This window comes from Zingiber officinale, chromosome 4B, assembly GCF_018446385.1.
Source record: "Zingiber officinale cultivar Zhangliang chromosome 4B, Zo_v1.1, whole genome shotgun sequence".
In the NCBI taxonomy this organism is placed as follows: domain Eukaryota; kingdom Viridiplantae; phylum Streptophyta; class Magnoliopsida; order Zingiberales; family Zingiberaceae; genus Zingiber; species Zingiber officinale.
The window spans coordinates 133,238,128-133,259,901 of NC_055993.1; positions in this window are offsets into that span (position 1 = coordinate 133,238,128).

Genomic DNA, 21,774 nt, shown 5'->3' on the forward strand with positions numbered 1-21,774 from the left:
CAGATGACTTGATCTCACAAGTCATGGATATGAAATATCAAGTCGACACATGGGTATATATTAGAGAATATATACTGAATGACCCGCCATGAGAATGCTTCATGGATTGTTATATGAGTGTCATAAATATTCTCATGTGACTATTGGTATAAATAGTCCTTAGACCTGAAGTCGCTACAGTTCCCTACATAAGGAGTTGTGTACTTTGGTATTGGCAAACGTCACCTGTAACAAGGTGGACAATAAAATCGATCACTAGGTATGCAATGAATTATGCGGAGGGATGTGAGTAATGTACATGGGATCTATCCCTTCCATCTGACGGAAGCAATATCTGTGGGCCCCTTGATTAATAGGACATAAAGAAAGCATGATCATGCTCAAATGAGTCAATATGAGATATTAAACTTATTTGATTGAGTATGTCTACTTAGAGATCAAGAAACACAAAGGTTGATAAGAGGATAACACAGTCTATGGCTCATTGATCAAGGATAGAGGGACCAAATCATACAAGATAATACTCACGGACATGTTAGGTCGGATCTTGATCTTCTCATCACTTGGGTAGCAATGATGTCTTGCTAGATGTCACTCATTGCTTATTGATCCTGTCGGAACCAGGAGTCAACGGACACTGGGCACGTGGCGCTCCCTGCTGGATCCTCGAGCGCTCCGGCGAACCTGCAGTAAAACCGAGCCGGGAGGGGTGTCCCGACGACGGCCCTCCGACGCTCAAGTCAGGCGAGGAATAACGAATAGGTGGCCTCAAGATGAAGATTTGCATACCTCCGGTGAAGAAATGGAGACCTTATATAGACCTCTCGAAGAAGCCTGGGCGCGCCAATCAAAGCAACCACCTGCTTTTGACCATGCCCAGGTATGGATCTGTCAGAAGGACCATGCTCAGATATGGGTCTGTCAGAAAGACGTCCATGAGGCCATACTGCTACTGTATCAACATTTCCATGATGTGACGGCAAGATCCTCCATCGTGCACTCTTGTGTACGGCGTAATCATCAGACATGCCGTTATCGACATCCCATATCCTGAGCCAAACGAATAGGCCGCTCGGCTAACCTTTGTACCCTCGCCCTTATCCTGGCCGAACGGACCACCCGCTCGGCCCTTCGGTCCCAGCCGGGCAGACGCCCCGCTCGGCCCTTCGGTTCTCCCGCCTTGGCGTCGGAAACCCCAGCCCATGACTGGGTTATCTTTGGTTCCGCTCGGACCTATTCAGCTGCTTGGCGCGGCCATTAACCGCTTAGTCAGCCCTCCATCTGTCCTCAAGCTGAGACCCCTCAGGAAGTGGATCCCCCATTCTTACCGCCGGATCACTTGCCTTCCCTTCAAGTCTAGTCGAAGGAGGCAGTGAGTCCGACTGACTGGACTATGTGTCCGAGCGGGCGGTTGCCGCCTTTCCGTAGCTTATAATATTCCTGGGGTCGTTCGGCCCTTCTGCCAAATTCAGCCGCTCGGCTCTTCATTTTGGTTGTCTTGTCGCTCAATGTGGATATTTGCTTGTCTAAATCTTCTCGAAAATCACGCAAATCCTCTCCATTAAGTCGAAGCATGCGCGGTATGGGCGCATTAATTGTGCCTGGTGACAGAGCGCCACGTGGCTCTTCTCGCGTGGCGGTGATGATCCGTACGATGGGACGCCGGTTATTTCGAAACGGACGGTTAGATGATGACTTCGTCTTCCGTGACCTGCATCCGACGGACGAGGCCGACCAGCCTCGTTCGTATAAAGCCCTCGTCTTCGCCTTTTACGCCGCATTCTCTGTTTCATCGCGTATTCTTCGTCGAAGGTGCCCGCTGCTGCTGCATCATTCCGGCCGTCCCAGCTCTCGCCTCTTGGTGGTCTTCGGCTCTCTGGTGATCCTTTCTGTCTACCTTCCCTTAGTAAGCTTCTCCCTTCCTTTACAAGGCCTTCCCAACTTGTTCTGCCTCTTTTGTTCCCATTCCTTCGATTTCTCGCTATCTTTTTACTTCTTCGAGATGGCAAGCTCCTCCGAACCCGCTGTTGGTGTTCATGGCCCTTGGTACCTGACCATGGAGAGCCGATTTGATGAGGAGGGTGCTCGGTGCCTTGTTCGGATGTATGGGATTCCTGATAACCATGAAATAGTTATAGCCAACCCGACTGACCGGCCACATGACCCGCCGATCGGCACCATTTGTTTCTTTTTAGATCAATTCCAGGGCGGTCTTAGATTTCCTACCCATCCATTTATTTTGGAGGTTTGCAATTATTTCCGCATCCCGCTTGGCCAACTTGTGCCGAATTCTTTTAGGCTGCTGAGCGGGGTGGTCATCCTCTTTAAGCTGCACAGTATCCCTCTTGACCCCAAAATATTCCACTTCTTCTTCTACCCCAAACAATCCGAGCCGGGCACTTTTATCTTCCAAAGTAGAATAGGCTTTAAATTTTTTGATAATATGCCGACCTCCAACAAACACTGGAAGGAGTTTTTCTTCTATATCCGACTTCCCGAGCGGCCAGCATTCCGAACCAAATGGCAGACCGCTGTGCCGACTCAGCCGGAGCTCGGCAAGTTCAGAAGCAATCCAGCCTATCTTCATGCGGCGAACTGGTTGTCTTGTCAGCGGTACAAGATCGATCAGTTGCTTCTCAAGGGGGTGTTGTATATTTTCGGATTGTATCCCGTTCGGGCAAATCTCCCCTTCCGCATGAGTAAGGATTCTTTACTCTCTTAGTCTTTTTTTGTCTAATTGATTTTAATTTCTTTTACTACAGCTGAATTCATGTGGCGCTCCAAGGCTACCGCTCATTTGAAATTAAAGTCCGTGGAAATTGAAGCGGCCACCAAAAAAGAGCTCGCCGAGCGGGGTCTCATCCCCAGCCGCCCGGCAGATGCAGGAGAGGGGGGGGCGCAGTCCGCCCCTGAAACAGAAGCTGCCCCGTCCGCTTCAACGGAGGTTGAGGCGGATCCTGTTTCCTCAGCCCCCGCCGAGCTGGGCGGGGATCCACCATTGGAGGTTCAGCGGAAACGTCGAAGATACTCCAGCCTTCCGCCGACCCAAGAGGGGGAACCACAGGCGCCGATCGGCGTAACTTCGCCTGTTCGTACGCCATCACAGATCGGGACCCCTGTGGCTTCGCCCACCGCACAGCCCTCCGGCTCTCCTACCCGGACTCGTCGTCGCCTGCGACGGTTGGGCGAAACTTTCACCATAGGGGAGTCCTCGGGCCAGGCGGCTACAGCTGAAGAAGTGCCGTCCGGCCACCCGACCATCAAGACTACCCTCCGATTCCCATAGGAGGAATATTTACTGTCCGTCGATCGGCCATCGAGCCCCGTTCACGAAATAATCTTGACGGGTCCGCTCGCCAAGCTTTTTGAGGACGCGCAGATCCAAGTGGCCCTCATGACGCCCAAGCAGCTCGGCGACAACAACATGCAGCAGGCCACTCAGGTAAATTCATTTTTCTTCCTGTGCCATGCTACTGTTTGGTTCCTGATTTCCTTATTTCCTTTACAGCGCTGGGCTGAGCAAATCGCCACTAGCCATCGGCTAGCCGAGCTGGAGGAGCTCCTGGAAAAACTTCAAGTGTCGGGGGGTCCGTCGGCTGAGCGAGAGAAACAAGCCTTCGAGGCCGAACAAAAGAAGGCCGCCGACCTGGCTACAGAGGTGGCTCGGCTAGAGGGCCAAGTCAAGAAGCACGAAGCGGATGCTAAACGCGCTACTGCCCGGAAGAAGCGAGCGGTAGCTGATCTGGACAAGATGAAAGTAGATGTCCGTGCGCTAGATCAGCGATCCAAGGATCTGGAGGCCCAGCTGAACGCCGAGAGGGATGTCCGTTCGGCTGAACGCACAAAGGCTGAGGTGGACTTGAAAGCCCTCCAAGATTCCTTAACCGCCTCCCGGGCGGTGCTTAGAAAATATAAAGAGGGAGAGCCGAGTCGCTTGGCAGCAGCGCGCCAAGAATACCTCCGCTCGGAGAGGTTCGGCGTAAAATTCGATGGCAACGTCTCTTCTACTTTCGCCGAAGCGGTCAAGGTCACCATGACGTACTTGAAGAAGGGTGGCCACCTTCCTGAGGGCATGCATATTCCCGCCTCCGACCTGGCGGCCATGATTGATGATATCCCGGACGCCTTCTTTAATTTTGAAGACCTGGAGTGAGGCGAGTTCTTTCAAGTGCTTTCTGTATTTCATCCGCTCGGCGGATGCAACATTTTTTGTACGTGACGTTCGGCCTCCTTATGTTCCTTTGCTTGTATTTGTTTGCCCTTCATTGTCTCCTTTTAGTGTGTTGCTGCTTATTCGTAGAATCAGTTGGGCTCCCCATGTTTCCTACTAAACGACTGATCAGGTTAATCGGTAGACTCGTTTTCCTCGAAATCGTTTAACGCTTGGCTATACTGTTCGCATCCAGTGAATGCGAAGTATTAGCAAACCGATGGCCGATCGGACCTAATTAATTTAGTACTTGCGAACGCTCGTTATTTGGCGTCCTTAGTTCCGTCCAAGTTCACAGTCGAGAGTTCGGCACTCGATCTTTGATGGAGTTCGACGGCGCGGATATTTAGAGCCGATCGGCGCGGCTCTCGATTTTTAACGACGGAGCTCGTCGACCTTTCGCTCGGACATTTATAGCCAACGACGCGGCTCTCGATTTTTAACGACGGAGCTCGTCGACCTTTCGCTCGGACATTTATAGCCGATCGGCGCGGCTCTCGATTTTTAACGACGGAGCTCGTCGGCGCGGATCTTTATAGCCGATCGGCGCGGCTCTCGATTTTTAACAACGGTGCTCGTCGGCGCGGATGTTTATAGCCGATCGGCGCGACTCTCGATTTTTAATGACGGAGCTCGTCGGCGCGGATGTTTATAGCCGATCGGCGCGGCTCTCGATTTTTAACGACAGTGCTCGTCGGCGCGGATGTTTATAGCCGATCGGCGCGGCTCTCGATTTTTAACGACGGTGCTCGTCGGCGCGGATGTTTATAGTCGATCGGCGCGGCTCTCGATTTTTAACGACGGTGCTCATCGGCGCGGATGTTTATAACCGATCGGCGCGGCTCTCGATTTTTAACGACGGTGCTCGTCGGCGCGGATGTTTATAGCCGATCGGCGCGGCTCTCGATTTTTAACGACGGTGCTCGTCGGCTCTGGCTAATTTTGACGCTTCCATTCGGCGAAGCTTTTTGCCCTCCTTTTTATCACTTTTGGTTCCTTTCACCCAGCTTGGATAACGTGCTCTTGGCCGAATGGCTCAGGGTCTGCTTCGTGGAGCATTTTGGCTAGGATAATATACCTCCATCCGAATGGTACGGGGCCTTCAATTTTAGAGCGCTTGGCCCGACCCATTTACCTCCGGCCGAGCGGCTCGGGGCCTGCGTTCTTTTGTTGGCGATGCCTTATTTGTTCTCTTGATTTTTTGTTTCTGCATTTCAAGCATTCAGTCGAAAAAAGTACACAAGATGATTTACATAGGCACACCTTTCACCCTGCCCGGTAAGGCTGGAGGTGGTTCGCGCTCCACGGCCTATCTAGCTGCCGACCTTCCTCATCCTCCAAATAATACGCTCCCGAGCGGAGCTTCTCGATGATTTTGAAGGGACCTGCCCACGGAGCTTCAAGCTTGCCGACTTCGCCGACCGGCTTGACTTTCTTCCAAACAAGATCGCCAACCTGGAATGACCTGGGAATGACGCGCCGGTTGTAGTTTTGCTTCATCCGTTGACGGTATGCCATCAGCCGAACGGACGCCTTTGCCCTCTCCTCATCTACCAAATCCAGCTCCATGTTTCTCCGTTCGGCGTTGTCATCATCGTAGCTCTGGACCCGGGCGGACTCAACGCCGACTTCAACCGGAATGACGGCCTCGCCGCCATATACCAAATGGAACGGTGTGACTCCTGTCCCTTCTTTTGGCGTCGTTCGGATGGCCCACAAGACGCTCGACACTTTACTCCATCTGTATATTGATGGAGTGTAGCTGTGTTATCAAACTTACCCAGATGATCATCCGGGTCCGTTGTTCCGTTGTACTCGCCGATCGTCGGAGGCACGTAGTGCTTGGGTAGAGGGTCTCGTAGAATAGCCTCCGAGAATTGGCGATTGATCCGCTCGGGAGATGAGTCCGCCCGGGGAGCTTTCCCTTTTCTGTCATCCCGCCTTGGCATTTCGTCTGAAGAAGAGCCTCTATCTCTTCGAGCTGGTGCGGCTTCAGGGGTGCGAAATAAGGCCCGGTGGAATGCGACGGTGGCCTGAGGTGCTTCCGCTCGGCCACCCGACGCAGATGTTGCTTGTTGCTCCGGCCGCTCGGCCGCTGCTTTCTGTTTTTGCTCCACAAGTTTGGCGGCCCTCATCTCGACCAGAGCGTCGAGTTCTTCTGTTGAAAGCGCCACCGTGTGTAGTCGTCCAGCCTCGTCCATCGTTCCCGTTCGAATGCAGGAGCGTTCCCACAGACGGCGCCAATTTGATCCTGTCCGAACCAGGAGTCAACGGACACTGGGCACGTGGCGCTCCCTGCTGGATCCTCGAGCGCTCCGGCGAGCCGGGAGGGGTGTCCCGGCGACGGCCCTCCGACGCTCAAGTCAGGCGAGGAATAACGAATAGGTGGCCTCAAGATGAAGATTTGCATACCTCCGGTGAAGAAATGGAGACCTTATATAGACCTCTCGAAGAAGCCTGGGCGCGCCAATCAAAGCAACCACCTGCTTTTGACCATGCCCAGGTATGGATCTGTCAGAAGGACCATGCTCAGATATGGGTCTGTCAGAAAGACGTCCATGAGGCCATACTGCTACTGTATCAACCTTTCCATGATGTGACGGCAAGATCCTCCATCGTGCACTCTTGTGTACGGCATAATCATCAGACATGCCGTTATCGACATCCCATATCCTGAGCCAAACGAATAGGCCGCTCGGCTAACCTTTGTACCCTCGCCCTTATCCTGGCCGAACGGACCACCCGCTCGGCCCTTCGGTCCCAGCCGGGCAGACGCCCCGCTCGGCCCTTCGGTTCTCCCGCCTTGGCGTCGGAAACCCCAGCCCATGACTGGGTTATCTTTGGTTCTGCTCGGACCTATTCAGCTGCTTGGCGCGGCCATTAACCGCTTAGTCAGCCCTCCATCTGTCCTCAAGCTGAGACCCCTCAGGAAGTGGATCCCCCATTCTTACCGCCGGATCACTTATGTATCTAAATGTTGATTTGGGTACTTTGCCAACGTTGCGAGAACCTATTGGGTCACACACAAAGAACAAGTAGATTTAGAGATGAGTTCATATGATGAATCATTGGATTAAGTATAATTTGAATTGGACTTATTGAGTTGGACTCAATTGGATCTAATTGTTAGATTAAATCCAATTCAAACTAGACTCAATAAGTCAATTTGAATTAATGAAATAGTGATTCATTAAATTTGAATTGCATGAGGATTAATTGAGTAAGACTCGATTAAATTAGACTTGAGTTAGACTCAAGTGAATTAGACTTGAGTTAGACTCAAGTGAGGAGACTTGAGTTAGACTCAAGTGAGGATTAATGAGACATTCATTGAATTTCAAAATTCAATGATACATTTGATTCAATTTTCGAAATTGAAATGAGGAGTTATTTGAAATGAGGAGTTACAAGTTTGTGGTCCTTTTAATGGAGTGTAAATGCTTATTAAGGCTATTAATGTTAATTAAGTGTTTTCATTGGATGAAAATACTTAAGAGTTTTTCTCTTCATTTTGGCTTACTTCTTACTCTCATTGCTCCTCTCCTCTCTTGGCCGAAATCCACTCCATAGGTTGCTAGCACAACCTTTCTCCATTTTGTGAGTTTGTGAGACAAACGAACGCTTGTTCGTGTGGATACCGTAGAGGCGCAAACGTGAGATCGTGTTGTGATCTGAGTTATCAGGAGTCCGTGAGCACACACCAAAGGTATAATCTCTCATGTTAGAAAACTTAGTATATGTAGGAATTTTTCTTTCCCTTCGCATGGATCTTCTGGAGGAAATATGTTTTTCCGTTGCGCGTTTACGTGTTTAGCAACATATTTCCTTACACAAGTGGCTAGGCAGCCTAGCGCCAAGCGAGGGGCAGTCTTCGTGTGGCCTCTGATCACCCGTCCTGACCCAAACTATAATATGGAGGGGACGGTGAACCTAGGAAGGGATCACAACCAATTACGACCGGATCACGGATACAATCCTATCATAATTATAAGTGGTCCATCCCTTGGTCCACTTTTTTATGGACCAGGAGATCTGGACAACAAGTTAGACTAGGGTAGCTGTGAGTTAATTAGATCTATAATTTTATAGGACCTTTTCATAGGCCCTATTGGATATATGTAAATGGAGAAGAGGTGGAAGAGGGAAGCTCCATTGTGAATAAGACTTTAGTCTCACATTGGGAGCTTCAAGGCATATTGGTTTGTTTATATTGATTCACATACATTGGTGATGTGAATAAATGCATGGGGAGAGGCTCTCTCTCATGCATGGGTGCACAGGGAGGGTGCGAATCCAGGGCCCAGATTGCATTCAACTAAGTTGACTCGTGTGCGAGCACGACCTACGCAAGTCGAATGCAGGGCCGATAGTGGAACAACCAATGTTTTGCTACGTAAACATTTTTGCTATTTGTGTAATAGATGCATTAAAGCAAGATTAATGTAGAATCAAAATAGCCGAAAGAAACGCTGACGTTTCGCAACTCGGGGCGTAATGATCATTAATCGATCATTAACATTGTTGTTCATCTGAGATCCTATATAAGAAGGTTGCGATTATAGGTGGAGGCACGAAAATACACACAAACAAAAGCTCTCCACCTTCATTCCCCTTCTCCTCTGTCGTGCAACTCCTGCTCGGCGAACTACCTGTGATAGCAGCCGGGTACCACTCAGTTCACCGTGACCGTCAGTGCTTGGTGTGCGTCATAGTTAACCATTGTATCTTAGGAAATAGACTCGTGTGTGAGCACGACCTGTGCGCTCCGAATGTAGGACCGGTCGGGGCAAAATTTGCCCAAGTGGAACAACCAACGTTTTGCCACATAACCCTTTCTGTTGCTTGTGTAACAGATGCATTAAAGCAAGATTAATGCATAATCAAAACGGCTGAAAGAAACACTGGCATTTCACAGCTCAGTGTGTAATGATCATTAATCGATCATTAACATTGTCGTTCATCTGAACTCCTATATAAGAAGGTTGCGATCATAGGTGGAGGCACGGAAATACACACAAGTAGAAACTCTCCACCTTCGTTCCCCTCCTTCTATGTCATGCAACTCCTGCTCGGCAGAGTACCCGTGATAGCAGTCGGGTACCACTCAGTTCGCCGTGACCGCCAGTACTTGGTGCGCGTCATGGTTAACGGTTGTATCCTGGGAAACAGACAACCCGAGAAAACTTCAAAGCATAGCCGGAGGTGGGTGAATATGTTTCAAGGAAACTACGACTCTTACAGGCCTCGATCCATTCGCCCGTGTGGATTCTTCGGCTGCACGGTTTCTTTGGTCGCTTAGCCTGTCTGCTCGCCTAACCGGCAACTCGCTCACTTGCTCGGAGTCCTCAAACCCGCTCGACGTCTTTGTCTGATCGTACATTTGCTCGGTCGGATGTTTGGCCTTTTCGCTTGACTGCTCACTTACTCGGCAGCAAGTTCCGCTCAGCTGCTCACTTACTCGGCAGCAAGTCTTCTCGGCAGCAAGTTTCGCTCGGTCGCTCGGTTTCTCACTCACTCGGAAGCAAGTTCCACTCGGCCGCTCAGTTGTTCACTCGCTTGGCAGCAAGCTCGCTCGGCATATCTACCCGGTTGTCCTCCAATTCACTCAGCCTTTTTGCCCGGCTGCTCAGCTCCTCACTCGCGCGCCCGCAAGCTTGCTCGGCTTCTCTATCCGGCCAGCCACAAGCTTACTGGAGAACTGTTTGCTTGCTCGATCAATTCACCCCGCCGATCTCTCTCCTCGCTCGGCCGCCCGTCCGCTCATTCGGCCGCTCAGTCTCTCTGCTCGCCCGACCGATTGTAAGACCGCTCGGTCTCTTGGCTATACGCCCATTCGGTCGCACACTCTCTCGGCTACTACGACCCACCAGCCTCAATCTCGCTCAGGAGCTCGCCCGCCCAGTTGCTCACTCGCTCAGCCGAACGTCCACTCGTCTTGATAGCTCGCTTGGCCGTTATGCAGTCTGGGTGCAAAGAAGAAGCAGAAACCAGCCCTTGCTAGCAACCTAAGATTATCCGCTCAGGTCATCTCAACAGATAAGTGGAATTTATTTTGATAAATTTAAATTCAGCTAATTCCCAAATATTGCAGGCAACCTATTGTTTTGTCCAACAGACCCTAGTATCATTAGATGGAGGAATTAATATCCATAAGTAACTTATGGCGACCTTGACATGCTAAATAATTTTTTTAGTGTTGTTTTGATGTTGGGTCTATTTTTTTCACATAGTTAAGGAGTTTGCCTCCATGCACGGAGTGTATCTGCTTCTCTACTAATGGAGATCTTTCTCAAATTAGGGATCATGCTCCACCAAGATGGGGCAATTCTGAATGATCATACTCCGATTCTCCTAGTCTTTGCAAGGTATTAACATCATGTTGTGTACACACTCGTGTTTAACACTTCTTCAGTGTACCACACCACCCACAGTTCTAAATCAAGAAGTCGCAATCCTGTAAGGTAAAATGTTTTCACATTTGTACTTTCACCATTCAATTTTGTCCATGTTGGCATAAAGAAAATGACAGTATCTTTGACATGTTAGGCCGCAGAGACGGATATGGGTTGTACTGGGCTCTAGCCTAGCCCTATTTCCAAGCCATTATTTATTTATTATTAATATTTTTTTTAAAAAAAGTTTTAGGTTTCTTTCTTTCCGTATCAGAGTCATGGTCTAGATCAGATGTAATGTGGAACAAAATTATGGGTGGGTCTGGAGTAGGTCAGGTTGACCGGATGCTCAAGGGGAGGTCCGGAGCGGATCAGATGCTTATGGGGAGGTCCGAAGCGGATCGGATGCTCACGGGGAGGCCCGAAGCATGTCAAGAGTGACTAGATGCTCGCGGGGGGCCCAGACCATGAGAGTAATTGTGGTCCTTCGTTTGAGGTTCAATCAAAGCCCCACATTGGAAAGAGATGGTGAAGATTATGGGTTTAAAAGGATGTATGATATCTTCATTGACATGAGGGCTTTTGGAGAGAGCCCAAGAGCAAAGTCATGAAGACCTAGGCCCAAAGTGGACAATATCATGCCAATATCATTCTGTATTTTCAGGAAAGATTGTGTGTTCCTAAATCACATTCCGTGAAGGAAGACCTACTCCAGGAGACACACTAGTCCAGATTTGCGATTCATCCTAGTGGTACACACATGTATAGGGATCTGAGACGTTCATATTGGTGGGTTGTCATGAAGAAAGATATTACGGATTTCATTGCGCAATGTCTTGTGTGTCAGCAAGTGAAGGCCGAACATTAGAGGCCAACTGGTTTGCTCCAGAAGATATAGATACCAGAATGGAAATGGGAGCTTATCACGATGGTTTTCGTTGTGGAGATGCCTAGGACACGGAGAGCGCATAATACGATTTGGGTAATCATTGATCGATTAACGAAATCTGCTCATTTCCTACCAATACATAGGTCAGATTCATTGGATCGACTAGCAAAATGCTCCAAAAGATACAGATACCAGAATGGAAATGGGAGCTTATCACGATGGTTTTCATTGTGGGGTTGCCTAGGACACAGAGAGCGCATGATACGATTTGGGTAATCATTGATCGGTTAACGAAATCTGCTCATTTCCTACCAATACGTAGGTCAGATTCATTGGATCGACTAGCAGAATTGTATTGTAGCGAGATTATCAGACTTCACGGTGTACGTCTAAGTATTATTTTGGATAGGGATCCACGGTTTACTTCACGGTTCGGGCAGAGTCTATAGCAGGCTATGGGTACAGATTTACAATTTAGTACGACTTTCCACCCCCAGACAGATGGTCAGTTAGAGTGTACCATACAGACGTTAGAGGACCTACTGAGATCATGTGTTATGGACTTCGGAGATAGTTGGGAGGATCATTTATACCTAATAGAATTCACCTATAACAACAGTTATCATTCAGCGATACAGATGTCACCTTATGAGGCGTTGTATGGCAGAGCATGTAGATCTCCCACCTTATGGGAAGAAGTTGGGGAATCGCATATCTTGGGGCCATAGAGCATTCAGTGTGATGCAGAGATGGTTTGTACTATCAGGTGCAGGATGTCAGAAGTTCAGGATCAACAGAAAAGTTATGCGGAGACGGAGACCTTTGGGGTGCATTTGGTTGGAGGTTATCAACGAAAACCCTGTTTGGTTTAGATAATCGATGATTCCCGATTAATGTTCCATGCTTGACACATCAGTAAAAGGGGCATGCAACCAGGAATCGGAAAATCTTGGAAAATTGAGGTTTTTCTTGATTCTCGGGTTAATGAAATTTTTTTACCAAAAATACCCTCTGATAAGAAAAAAATATGAAAAAAAGAAAAATATAAAGAAAAAAATAAAAAAATAAAAAGACGTAAACTAATAAAAAATAAAAAAGACGTAAAAAATAAAAAAAAAAGACAAAAAAGAAAAAAAGAAAAAGGAAAAAATAAGTATAAAAAAACACATAAAAACGTGGAAAAAAACATAAAAACGAAAAGTAAAAAACACAAAAATATATATATATATATATAAAAAGAAAGAAAAAGAAACATAAAAAAAGAAAAAAGAAAAAAGAAAAACGTGAAAAAAAAAGTGAAAAAAATATAAAATGATTGTTTTTTTATGGAGGATAATACAGTAAAATATAAATTAACTTATTCATTCAAATCTTTAAATAAATAAATTTTAGTTACATTACCTAGATTGAACCACATAATATTTGATTATTTTTTATTCCTTCTAATCTTAGTTATGTGATTATCTAGTAATCATATAATCAAGATTATATATGATAATTTGAACCAAACACACTGATCCTGTCCGAATCAGGAGTCAACGGACGCTGGGAACGTGGCGCTCCCTGCTGGATCCTCGAGTGCTCCGGCGAACCTGCAACAAAACCAAGCCGGGAGGGGTGTCCCGGCGACGGCCCTCCGACGCTCAAGTCAGGCGAGGAATAACAAAGGAAGTGGCTTCAGAGATCTAGATGCCCGTACCTCCGGTGAAGAAATGGGGGCATTATATAGACCTATTGAAGAAGCCTGAGCACGCCAATCGAAGCAATCACCTGCTTTCGATCATGCCCAGGTATGGGTCTGTCAGAAGGACATCCCTAAGGCCATACCGTTACTGTATCCACCTCTCCATGATGTGACGGCGAGATCCTCCATCGTGCGATCTTGTGTACGGCCTAATCATCAGACATGCTTCTGCTGATATCCCATATCCCGAGCCGAGCGCATAGGCCGCTCGGCCACCTTTGTACCCTCGCCCTTATCTTCGGCCCTTCGATCCAGCCGAGCGGGTACGGCACCCGCTCGGCCCTTCGATCCTCCTGCCTTGGCGTCAGAAACCCAAGCCCATGGATGAGTTATCTCTAGCTCCGCTCGAACCATTACCCGCTTGGCCAGCCCTCCATCCGTCCTTAGGCTGGGACCCTTCAGAAGGTGGGCCCCCCATTCTTACCGCCGGATCACTTGCCTCTCTTTCAAGTCTAGTCGAAGGAGGCAGTGAGTCCGACTGACTGGACTATGTGTCCGAACGGAGCGGTCGTCGCCTTACCGTCGCTTATAATATCCCTTGAGCCGTTCAGCCCTTACGCCACATTCAGCCGCTCGGCTCTTTGTTTTGGATGTCTTGGCGTTCAACGTGGATGTTCGCTTGTCTAAATCTTCTCGAACATCGCGCAAATCCTTTTCATTAAGTCGAAGCATGCGCGGTATGGGCACATTAATTGCACCTGGTGACAGAGCGCCACGTGGCTCTTCTCGCGTGGCGGTGATGATCCATACGATGGGACGCCGGTTATTTCGAAACGGACGGTTAGATGATGACTTCGTCTTCCGTGACCTGCATCCGACGGACGAGGCCGACCAGCCTCGTTCGTATAAAGCCCTCGTCTTCGCCTTTTACGCCGCATTCTCTGTTTCATCGCGTATTCTCCGTCGAAGGTGCCCGCTGCTGCTGCATCATTCCGGCTGTCCCAGCTCTCGCCTCTTGGTGGTCTTCGACTCTCTGGTGATCCTTTCTGTCCATCTTCCCTCAGTAAGCTTCTCCCTTCCTTTCGGCCTTTCCCTTTCGCGGGGAACTCCTTTCGTCTCCTTGCTTGCGAACTTTCATCGGTCCTCTGTTTCCGAGTGTCTTTCGGCTTCCTTCTTTCCTCTTCTTGGGGCTTTAGTCATGGCGAGCACTTCCGCCCCCGCCGTTGATGTTCACAGTCCCTGGTATGTGACCATGGAGAGTAGATTTGACGAGGAGAGCGCTCGGCGTCTTGTTCGGACGTATGGGATCCCTGATGACCATGAAATAATTATAGCCGACCCGACCGACCGGCCACATGACCCGCCGATCGGCACCATTTGTTTCTTTTTAGACCAATTCCAGGGCGGCCTTAGGTTTCCTACCCATCCATTTATTTTGGAGGTTTGTAATTATTTCCGCATCCCGCTCGGCCAGCTGGTGCCGAATTCTTTTAGGCTGCTGAGCGGGGTGGTTGTCCTCTTTAAGCTGCACAGTATCCCTCTTGACCCCAAAATATTCCACTTCTTCTTCTACCCCAAACAATCCGAGTTGGGCACTTTTATCTTCCAAAGTAGAATAGGCTTCAGATTTTTTGATAACATGCTGACCTCCAACAAGCACTGGAAGGAGTTTTTCTTCTACATACGACTTCCCGAGCGGCCAGCATTCAGAACCAAATGGCAGACTGCTGTGCCTACCCAGCCGGAGCTCGGCAAATTCAGAAGCGATCCGGCCTATCTTCATGCGGCTAACTGCTTGTCCGGTCAGCGGTACAAGATCGACCAGTTGCTTCTCAAGGGGGTGTTGTACATTTTTGGGTTGTCTCCCGTTCGGGCCAATCTTCCCTACCGCATGAGTAAGGACTCTTTACTCCCTTCGCCTTTTTTGTCTAACTGATTTTAATTTCTTCACTGCAGCTGAAGTCATGTGGCGCTCCAAGGCTACTGATCATCTGAAGTTGAAAACCGTGGAAATTGAGGCGGCCACCAAAAGAGAACTCGCCGAACGGGGTCTCATTCCCAGCTGCTCGGCAGATGCAGGAGAGGGGGGGGCGCAGTCCGCCCCTGAAACAGAAGCTGCCCCATCCGCTTCAACGGAGGTTGAGGCGGATCCTGTTTCCTCGGCCCCCGCCGAGTTGGGCGTCCCCTAGGTCGGGGATCCACCACTGGAGGTTCGGCGAAAACGTCGAAGAGACTCCAGCCTTCCGCCGTCTCAAGAGGGGGAACTACAAGCGCCGATCGGCGTAACTTCGCCTGATCGCACGCCATCTCAGATCGGGACCCCTGTGGCTTCGCCCACCGCACAGCCCTCCGGCTCTCCTCCCCGGACTCGTCGCCGCTTACGTCGGTTGGGCGAAACTTCCACCATAGGGGAGTCCTCGCGTCAGGCGACCGCGACTGAAGAAGCGCCGGCCGGCCATCCGACCATCAAGACTACCCTCCGATTCCCATCGGAGGAATATTTACTGTCCGCCGATCGGCCATCGAGCCCCGTTCACGAAATAACCTTGACGGGTCCGCTCGCCAAGCTTTTTGAGGACGCGCAGATTCAAGTGACCCTCATGACGCCCAAGCAGCTCGGCGACAACAACATGCAGCAGGGCACTCAGGTAAATTCATTTTTCTTCCCGCACCATGCTACTGTTTGGTTCCTGATTTCATTATTTCCCTTACAACGTTGGGCTGAGCAAATCGCCACTAGCCATCGGCTAGCCGAGCTGGAGGAGCTCCTGGAAAAACTCCAAGTGTCGGGAGGTCCGTCGACTGAGCGAGAGAAACAAGCCTTCGAGGCCGAACAGAAGAAGGCTGCCGACCTGGCTACAGAGGTGGCTCGGCTAGAGGGCCAAGTCAAGAAGCGCGAAGCGGATGCCAAACGCGCTACTGCCCGGAAGAAGCGAGCGGTAGCTGATTTGGACAAGATGAAAGTAGATGTCCGTGCGCTAGATCAGCGATCCAAGGATCTGGAGGCCCAGCTGAACGCCGAGCGAGAGGACCATTCGGCAGAACGCACAAAGGCCGAGGTGGACTTGAAGGCAGTCCAAGATACCTTAACCGCTTCCCGAGCGGCACTCAAAAAATATAAGGAGGGAGAGCCGAACCGCCTAGCAGCAGTGCGCCAAGAATACCTCCGCTCGGAGCGGTTCGGCGCAAAATTCGGTGGCAACGTCTCCTCAACTTTCGCCGAGGCGGTCAAGGTCACCATGGTGTACTTGAAGAAAAGGGGGCACCTTCCTGCTGACCTAAGCATTCCCCCTTCGGATCTGGCTGTTATGATAGACGACATCCCGGACGCCTTTTTTAACTTTGAAGACCCCGAGTGAGGAGTGTTGCCTGTCTTGTTTTTGTGTTTTTCATGTCCAGTACAACTCTTTGTACTTGCCGTTTCGGCATGCTTTCCCTCTAATGCAATTTATCTTTGCTTGCGTCTTCCTGGTTATTACTCATAATATTCTTCTGTTTGCTTAACGCTTATGCTCCGAGTCATTCATGCTCCAAGTGTTCTTTGTCAAGCGGCTGTTTAACTTAACCCATTAAAGAAAGTCCGAGCGGGAGGGCCTACTTGCTTGTATCTGGCAAGTTTTGAAAGACTAACATCTGCTCCCCGAGTGGGCCTAAATGTTTTGGTACCTTTGGTTTCCGCGGTTTCTTACTCTTGTACTCGTTCGTCCGCCCGGGGTATTTATAGTCGCCGGACCGACTCTCTATCTTTAACGACGGAGCTCGTCGGCGCGGATATTTATAGCCGGTCGGCGCGGCTCTCGATCTTTAACGACGGAGCTCGTCGGCGCGGATATTTATAGTCGGTCGGCGCATCTCTCGATCTTTAGGGTTTATAGGCGCGGCTCTCGATCTTTAACGACGGAGCTCGTCGGCGCGGATATTTATAGCCGGTCGGGGCGGCTCTCGATCTTTAACGACGGAGCTCGTCGGCGCGGATATTTATAGTCGGTCGGCGCGGCTCTCGATCTTTAACGACGGAGCTCGTCGGCGCGGATATTTATAGCCGGTCGGCGCGGCTCTCGATCTTTAACGACGGAGCTCGTCGGCGCGGATATTTATAGCCGGTCGGCGCGGCTCTCGATCTTTAACGACGGAGCTCGTCGGTCTTCCGCTCGGGGATTTATAGACGCCGGCTCGTCTCCCGGTTTCCCGGCCGGAGGGTTTATAGACGCCGGACCGTCTCTCGATCTTTAACGACGGAGCTCGTCGGCGCGGATATTTATAGCCGGTCGGCGCGGATATTTATAGCCGGTCGGCGTGGCTCTCGATCTTTAACGACGGAGCTCGTCGGTCTTCTGCTCGGGGATTTATAGACGCCGGCTCGTCTCCCGGTTTCCCGGCCGGAGGGTTTATAGACGCCGGACCGTCTCTCGATCTTTAACGACGGAGCTCGTCGGCGCGGATATTTATAGCCGGTCGGCGCGGCTCTCGATCTTTAACGACGGAGCTCGTCGGCGCGGATATTTATAGTCGGTCGGCGCGGCTCTCGATCTTTAACGACTGAGCTCGTCGGCGCGGATATTTATAGCCGGTCGGCGCGGCTCTCGATCTTTAACGACGGAGCTCGTCGGCCTTCCAAGGCTAACTCCTTACCGGGCCGAACGGCCTTGGCCTTCGTTCGAGCGCGTGGCTCGTTCAATATACCTCCGGCCGAACGGCTCGGGGCCTTCGGATAACCAACCGTTCGGCTATGAACATAGAATGCCTTGGGAATAATTTACTTCCTGCGATAAAAGGAGTACAGCTATTTTGAATTCACACAAAATAGAGCAAAGCGCACCTCTCACCCAGCTCTATAGGGCTGAAGGTGATTGGCATTCCATGGCCGGTCTAGCATACGACCTTCCGCATCCTTGAGGTAATAAGCGCCCGAACGGAGCTTCTCGACCACTTCAAAGGGTCCTGCCCAGGGAGCTTCCAACTTGCCGACATCCCCAACCGGCTTAACTTTCTTCCAAACCAGGTCGCCTACTTGAAAGGCCCTAGGGATCACGCGTCGGTTGTAGTTCTGCTTCATACGCTGCCGGTACGCCATCAGCCGGACGGACGCTTTAGCTCTTTCCTCTTCGACCAAGTCTAGCTCCACGCTCCTCCATTCGGCGTTATCTTCATCGTAGTTTTGCACCCGGACGGACTCCACCCCAACTTCAATCGGGATGACTGCTTCGCCTCCATATACCAAGTGAAAGGGAGTAACGCCCGTTCCCTCCTTTGGTGTCGTGCAGAGAGCCCATAAGACGCCCGGCAGCTCGTCTACCCAGCTACCTCCTTCATGGTCAAGCCGAGCCCGTAAAATTCTGAGAATTTCCCGGTTTGTTACCTCGGCTTGACCGTTACTCTGGGGATATGCCACCGATGTGAAGTGCTGCTCGATGTCATAACTGTCGCACCACTCTTCGAGCAACTTCCCCGTGAATTGACGTCCGTTGTCAGAGACGAGTCGTCTTGGGATGCCAAAGCGGCATATGATATTTTGCCATATGAACTTTTTGACCATCTGCTCGGATATTTTTGCAAGTGGCTCAGTTTCCACCCATTTTGAGAAGTAATCGACCGCCACCAATAAGAACTTCCGCTGCCCGGTAGCCATGGGGAAGGGTCCCACGATGTCCATCCCCCATTGGTCGAACGGGCACGCCACAGTTGATGCTTTCATCTCTTCTGCCGGTCGGTGGGACATGCTGTGATACTTCTGACAGGATAGACAATTTGCAACGGTCTGGGCAGCATCCTTTTGAAGTGTTGGCCAAAAATACCCGGCTAGCAAAATCTTCCTGGTCAATGACCTTCCTCCTGGATGTCCACCGCACGAACCTTGGTGCACTTCTCGAAGGATGTACTCGGCATCTTCCCAGCTGACGCATTTTAGGAGCGGACGGGAGAAGGCCTTCTTGTAGAGTTGATCTCCTACGAGGGTGAACCGACTAGCCCTTCTCTTCAGTAAGTGAGCTTCTTCCCGGTCGGATGGGATAGCTCCCGAGCGCAAAAACTCCACAATAGTTGTCCTCCAGTCGCTCGGGTATGTGATGCCCTCCATCCGATCGACATGTGCCACTAAAGATACTTGCTCGATCGGCTTCTGAGAGCCGACCGGGGATAACGCACTTGCCAGCTTGGCCAATTCGTCCGCCACTTGATTCTCCGCCCGGGGGATCTTCTGAATAACCACCTCCCTGAAGTTGAGTTTAAGTTTTTCAATAGCTTCCACGTAGAGCTTGAGCCTTGCACTATTTATCTCGAACATCCCCGAGATTTGCTGAGCAGCCAACTGGGAATCTGAATAGAGGATGACTCGGTCGGCTCCAACGTGCCGAGCGGCCTGTAATCCAGCAATAAGGGCTTCATATTCTGCTTCGTTGTTGGTCGCTCGATAATCTAGCCGGACGGAGAGCTGCATCCGCTCTCCTTGAGGGGACAGCAATACTATGCCAATTCCGCTTCCGTGTCTAGTGGACGATCCATCCACGAACACTTTCCACACAGCTTCGGGTTCCGGGTTCTGCACTTCTGTCACGAAATCGGCTAAGGCTTGTGCTTTGATAGCCGAGCGGGGTTGATATTGGATATCAAATTCGCTTAGCTCGGTTGTCCATTTGATGAGCCGTCCGGAACTCCTGGAAGCTAGTGATAGAGCCGTCCGGCAGTCTCCGAAACCACCCATGTGCAGATTCCGATAGAGTGGTGAGAAATACCCGGCACTTTACGCCATCGGAGTACTGATGCAAGGTGGCGATGCTGTCGAACTTCCCCAAATGATCGTCGGGGTCGGTCATTCCATTGTAAGCTCCGATCGGCGGTGGTGTATAATATTTTGGTAGCGGATCCCGATGTATGGCTTCAGAGAATTGTCGGTGAACCTGCTCGAGTGGCGCGTCCGCTCGGGGAGCTTTACCCTTTCTATGATCCCGAACGGGAGGCTCATCGAACGAAGATCCTTGCTCCCCGTGGGCGGGCGAGGTTTCTGGGGGAGTACGGAAGAGAGCCCGAGGGAACCCTCCTGTTGAAACATATTCCGGGCGGTCTGCTGAAGCTGAGGTTGTTTGCTGTTGCGCTCGCTCAGCTTGTGCTTTCTCCTTTTGCTGCTCCACTATCTTGGCTGCCCTCGCCTCGACTATAGCGTCAAACTCCTCTTGTGAGAGTGCCACGGTGTGTAGTCTTCCAGCCTCGTCCATTGCCTCTGCTCGGATGCAGGTGCGTTCCCACAGACGGCGCCAAATTGATCCTGTCCGAATCAGGAGTCAACGGACGCTGGGGACGTGGCGCTCCCTGCTGGATCCTCGAGTGCTCCGGCGAACCTGCAACAAAACCGAGTCGGGAGGGGTGTCCCGGCGACGGCCCTCCGACGCTCAAGTCAGGCGAGGAATAACAAAGGAAGTGGCTTCAGAGATCTAGATGCCCGTACCTCCGGTGAAGAAATGGGGGCCTTATATAGACCTATTGAAGAAGCCTGAGCACGCCAATCGAAGCGATCACCTGCTTTCGATCATGCCCAGGTATGGGTCTGTCAGAAGGACATCCCTAAGGCCATACCGTTACTGTATCCACCTCTCCATGATGTGACGGCGAGATCCTCCATCGTGCGATCTTGTGTACGGCCTAATCATCAGACATGCTTCTGCTGATATCCCATATCCCGAGCCGAGCGCATAGGCCGCTCGGCCACCTTTGTACCCTCGCCCTTATCTTGGCCGAACGGACAACCCGCTCGGCCCTTTGGTCCCAGCCGAGCGGACTCCCGCTCGGCCCTTCGATCCTCCTGCCTTGGCGTCGGAAACCCAAGCCCATGGATGGGTTATCTCTAGCTCCGCTCGAACCATTACCCGCTTGGCCAGCCCTCCATCCGTCCTTAGGCTGGGACCCTTCAGAAGGTGGGCCCCCCATTCTTACCGCCGGATCACACACCTTTAGAATTTTCCACAGATATCATGTATTCTTACTGGTGTTCCCTACTAAAGGTGTTAAAAGGTTTGGGTTGAAGGATAAATTAGCTCCTCGTTATGTTGGGCCCTTCCAAATTCTCAAGAGGATAGGTGAGATAACGTATCAGCTGGCGCTACCACCATCACTCACTGGGGTGCATGATGTGTTCTATGCGTCTATGTTGAGGAGGTACGTATCGTACCCTTCGCATATTCTCGCAGATGTATTGGTTGCACTTCAACCAGACGTATCTTATGAGGAGATTCCTATACGGATTTTGGACCGCAACGAGCGCCAATTGCATAACAAGACGATCTGACTAGTAAAGGTCAGATGACAGCACTATTCGGATGAGGAAGCCACTTGAGAATTGGAAGATAAGATCCGGGTTCGATACCCGCACTTGTTTATCGAAAGTGTGTAAAGTTTATTTCAATAACTAGAATGAGTTTATATATTACTTCTTACTTTTAGTGAGTAGTCGTAACTTTAGAGACTAAATTTTTATTAGTAGAGGAGAATGTGACACATATAAATTTATTAATAAATATTATCTTAGAATAATTTATGAAATTTTAAAGATTTTTTAGATTTTTTTTTTATTTAAATAGATGTCGTATGAGCCGATTAAAACCTACGT